This window comes from Lethenteron reissneri, chromosome 27 (assembly GCF_015708825.2).
Source record: "Lethenteron reissneri isolate LAM-NWPU_2019-01 chromosome 27, ASM1570882v1, whole genome shotgun sequence".
NCBI lineage: Eukaryota > Metazoa > Chordata > Hyperoartia > Petromyzontiformes > Petromyzontidae > Lethenteron > Lethenteron reissneri.
The window spans coordinates 385,969-391,466 of record NC_083805.1 but is presented as its reverse complement, the minus strand read 5'-3'; positions in this window follow the sequence as shown (position 1 = coordinate 391,466).

Here is a 5,498-nt window from a genome sequence, read left to right as displayed (position 1 = left end):
CCCCCACCCCGCGCCCCGTCACGTGGTCCAGCCAGGGGCGGGCTCGCAGAGACGTCACGCGCCGCGCTGGCCAATTAGCGCCCGCCTGCGATGGCCACGTGCACTCTCAACTGCCGGTTACCGATTACTGATTACTCATGGTCAGGAATTACTGATTACTCTTGACCAGGAATTACTGATTACTCATGGTCAGGGATTACTGATTACCCGTGGTCCGGAGGGCTGATTACTCGTGATCAGGGATTACTGATTACTCGTGGTCAGGAATTACTGATTACTCTTGACCAAGGATTACTGATTACTCATGGCCAGGGATTACTGATTACTCATGGCCAGGGATTACTGATTACCCGTGGTCCGGAGGGCTGATTACTCGTGATCAGGGATTACTGATTACTCGTGGTCAGGAATTCCTGACTATTCGTGGTCAGGGATTACTGATTACTCCTGGTCGTGCATTACTGATTACTCGTGTTCGTGGATTACCGATTACTCGTAGATGGGGATTACTGATTACTCGTGGTCTGGAGGGCTGATTACTCGTGATCAGGGATTACTGATTACTCGTGGTCAGGAATTCCTGACTATTCGTGGTCAGGGATTACTGATTACTCATGGTCGTTGATTGCTGATTACTCGTGGTCGTGGATTACCGATTACTCGTCGATGGGGATTACTGATTACTCGTGACCAGGGATTACTAATTACTCGTGGTCAGGGGTTACTGATTACTCATGATCAGGGATTACTCATGATCAGGGATTACTTATTACTCATTGGGGAGGGACACTGGTAAACGCCTCGGCGACAGAGTTGCCCAGCAACTTCTATTAGCTCGCCATGCAGATGTCGTGTCCACGCCAGGAAATCTGAATTTTAATTTCCACTGCATGGAGAAATCCGATTCGCTATAAAGCTCTTTCCCCAAAATGACCAGCAGGGGTGGGTGAAAAGTTACAAAACAATACAAAAACACGATAAGTATAGAAAATCACAAACTAACTGAAACTAAACTTGTATTTACCAGGTAAAGCCCATAATAATGATGATGAGGTAAAGCCCACTGAGCGATTAGCTTCTTTTTACGAAGTGACCTAGCCACAACTTATAGCTCAGCGAAGTGGCTCATCATGTGGACTTGCATAGCGGCCACACAACCTACATAATCTAAGCGCAGGGTTCTCTATACGTGGAGGGGAAAAAACGGAGGACCTGGAGAGAAAAATCCACACGACCATGGGACAGAGACGTGCAGACTCCAAATATACAGCAGGAGTCAGGGTCGGGATCGAATCCCCGACCTCCTGCACACCAGGCGAGGAAGATAATATCACGCCACCGTGTCGGCCCTTCAATAAATAAAAGTATATAAAAAATCGAATTGCGTAAGTACATTACATCAATTTACAAGCTTGGGAAAGGCAGTAAAACAGTTAAAATTGTCCCAAATAACACCAAGACAACACACAGTCAATAAATTGTACATACAAATTGAACTATCGATATATGTTCTTGGTTCTTTCGGTAAAGTCACGTAGAAGGGAAGTAATAAAAGAATAAAAATAAAACATTATAAAATTATTTTCACGACGTTTCGGCCACAACGCAAGCAGCCGTCCTCAGGTGAAAACCAGGTCCGTCGAGGCGACAGAGTCTGAATGAAACAGCACACGAGCTTGGAGCATATATATAAGCTAGGCGCCTTGACAAAGGAATTTGCATATCAAGAGGAATTTAGCATATTTATGGGAAATGCACGAATGTGATTAGTACTACATATGCATGTGCATTATGCAGGATTAACAGCATCAAAGCGAGCTGCAGTTGCTGCTGCTGCTGCAGTTGCTGCTGCTGCTGCAGTTGCTGCTGCTGCTGCTGCAGTTGCTGCTGCAGTTGCTGCTGCTGCAGTTGCTGCCTTATCCATTTTAATATAACACTATGTATTATTCTACCCACCCTAATGTGTATCACACTGCTATATATTTACTATACAATTACGACACCATACATTACTCTGCACACTGCACCATGCCAGTGAGTGGAACGCAGTCTGAAAGTCACCGTAAACGTGAACACAATCAGTTAAGATCCGAAATGGTTTATTACGTCCTTCCAATGATTGCTCAGCCAGAATCCATCTTCTCGGTTGAAATTGTCTCTGTGTTTGTATATGTGGATCGCCTCATGAACGAATCTCTCATGATAGCCAGATGGCTTGCAGAGAACCTCTGTCTTGGAGAAGTCAATGTCATGTGAGCCCACTGAATTGTAACAGTGATCTGCCACGGCTGAGGTGTTTGTCCTACCGTCTTTCAGGTCTGCTTTATGTTCACGGATGCGGTCCGAGACATGTCGTTTGGTTTCTCCAATGTAACTGCTACCACAGAGGCAACTCAGTTTGTAGACGCCAGGGTACTGTATGTCTGGAACCAAATCTTTTACAGACGGGACCAGATCACGGATTTTATGTACTGTGTTGAATCGGACCTGGATCTTGTGTTTAAGGATCAAAGTTACACATCACATTGTCAGAACGAGACCAAAAGGAGGACGGAGCTCGGCCGCCTCCTGTTTAATCATCTGACATCGCGCAAGGGACGAGGCTAAATGAATGCTTCGCGTTCACTTAAAGTCTTAAACCATCAACGGCGCCAGTTCGCGAGACGCGGCACTGTGTGCCGACGCCGTGGCCCGACTCCCCCATTCGGATTCGTCGCACTCATCGCCCCCTGGTGGCAACTCTTAGGAAGAGCCTCCTGATAGCCACGAGAGCCGGGAAACACGCGGAATGCATTCGCGAAGCCGAGGTGCTTTCCAACTCAAATGAGCATTGAGCCATTGGTGCTTATCTCCTCTTTACAGCCCTGGACCAGTGGTGGAAATTCCATGTTCTTATGGCGGAGGTGAATCTATCCTTTGGACAACCACTGTTGACTTGCAAACAAAGTGGTACTTACTTTCTTAATTTTGGAGCTTTCGTGACTGCAGGAATTATTCTTTGGTTCTTTAGGTTAAGTCACGTCTAAAGATAAAATAATAAAGTAAATAAAAAAAAATTGCAATTAATTTTTTTATTTTATCTCTAGACGTGACTTAACCGAAAGAACCAAAGAATAATGGTACTTACTTTGTCGATCCAGGATTGACGATGGGCTGAGTCAATCCCTCACCAGGATTTGCGCCGCAACCTTCACATCGCGAGCCGCTGGCTCTCTCTACCGCTGGCTTTCTCTACCGCTGGACTACCGGCCCGGACCCGAAACAATACGTTCGAACGCAGTTTGTTTGACATCGTTACTGAACACAGGCCGAAAGGCCTAAAATGTTGAACGGCCTGCAACAAATAGCACGATAATATATGTGATGATTTTTTTTAAGTTAATGCATAAAGCGTCCTCATGAAACCACATCTGACGGCGCCGTCCAGCAAGTGAGAGATGCAAATTCTATGGCAAGGATGCACATTCATCATTATCGAGCGAGACGGAGACACAACCGGCACAGCAGAGGGAGGTCTCGAGTTTGGACTGGGGCGGGGAGTCGAGAGCACGACTGTCTGGGCGAGCGGAGTTCCACATCGTCAGCGTGGAGCGGCGAAGAACAAGCGACCTCCCCCCTGAGTGAATCAAACGAATGATTTAGGTGATGCTGCGTTACTAGTGGTGCACAATCACAATCAACTTTTGTCAATAATACTGCCTTACAAGAAGATTATAACATGCGATGATTTGGGTCATGGTCCTTCTTCATAGCACGGAGATTGAGAGGTTAGATAATTCCAGCCTTGGTTGCTGGAACAGAAAGTGTGTGGAGGGGAGTAGAGTGCGATTAGGTTTGCTAAACGACAACCATTAAACCGGTAACCGTTTTCAAAATGTATTGCCGGTCGCGAACGTCGGAAAGAGTGTCCAGTGGATGTGAGTAACGAATGGCACCGGGGACGAACAAACCGCACGGCAGCCTGAGTCACCGCGTGGGACATTTGCCCTCTTTTTTGTTCCAAACGGTGAAGTCGCAGCCGTGAAAGTTTCTCGCTCGCGCCGCTGATGAGGCAGAGGCGGTGGGGAGGTCTTCAGAAACTCGCCCCATTGTTTCGACTCCGCGCCGGGACAAGGAATCAACCCGATGGCCTCTGGATCGATGATAAGTCGAGTGCGGTGCTGCCGACGACTCCACCCGCCGTGGTGGCTCCCTTCGCGTCTCAGTTACAGAGGTGCAACCTTTGACGTTCATTGCCAAGATTATAGTTTTGTGGGAAACCCGTAACCGGTTTTTACACGCGGTTACCGGTAATGTAAAAAACCGATTCAACAACTGCGGTTTATAAGTGTCGTGACGGGACCTCGAGGGGACGGAGGGGATAAGGGGACAATTTTAGAAACAGGGTCTGGGGTGGGGGGGGTGACACACCGGGCTCGCGAATGGGGTGTGCACAGAGCCTTCCTTCATCCTCCTTCTGGGGAAGGCAGAGTCCTCGCACGGGCTGTTAAAAGCACCCTCGTCGGGGTACAAGGGCCCCCCGTAGAGGTCCCGAGATTTTTACCCCTCGCTCGCCATGCAGGGCTGCGGGGCGCTGGTGTGCAGCGCGTTTGAGTACAAGACGGAGAAGCTGATGATTGCGCGGGACCGCTCGGTCGGGGTGGTGTACCGGCTCATACAGCTGGTCATCCTCGCCTACATCATCGGGTGAGCAGGGGTCAGTCAGGGCGAGTCGGGGGCGTGGGTGAGTGATGTGAAGGGGTCACTGGGTGCGTGGGTGAGTGATGTGGAGGGGTCACTGGGTGCGTGGGTGAGCGAGAGGGGGTGAGTGAAGTGAATGGGGTAAGGGGACCAGAGTGAGTAGGGTGAGTGAGGTCGGCGAGTGACTCAGGGGGACAGATTGAGGGTGAGAGTGTGTTTAAGGTAAAGAGGGGTTCGGGTTTAGCCGGGCGAGTGAGGGGACCAGCGTGAAGTGAGGTTATGTGACGCGGGGTGAGTAAAGAGAAGTAGGTTGAGTGAGTGGGGTAAGGTGAGGAGCTCGGGGTGAATGAGGGGGGGGGGGGCCGAGAGCCACACATGCAAGCTACTCGCGTTGGGGTGAAGCGCGGTCAGACGCGGCAAGGGGGAGACACGAGGCACGGGGCGAATGAGATGGTGAGGGTCAAATAGTGAAGGTGAGTGTGGCGAGAGAGTTGTTGGTGGTGATGGTGGATATTGGGAGCACACAGACACGATGGTAATTTTGAGAATATAATTTCCCATGGTGGTAACTATCGGGATATTAATGATTATAATGATGGTGGCGGTGGTGATGATGATGTCGCAGCTGCTGTAGAGGCCAGCTCCTTACTGCCTCCTCGTGGGAGGATCAGAATCCTGGGCCTCCACGTCTTTTCCATCTCTGTCTCCGTGCCCTGGGTCCCAAAATGGGTCCCCGGCGCGGCCGTCTTTGTTATTTTCACCAAAGAATATAAATACTCGCGCGTGGGCCGCCTCCGGTATTAATAGCCGCGCTCGGG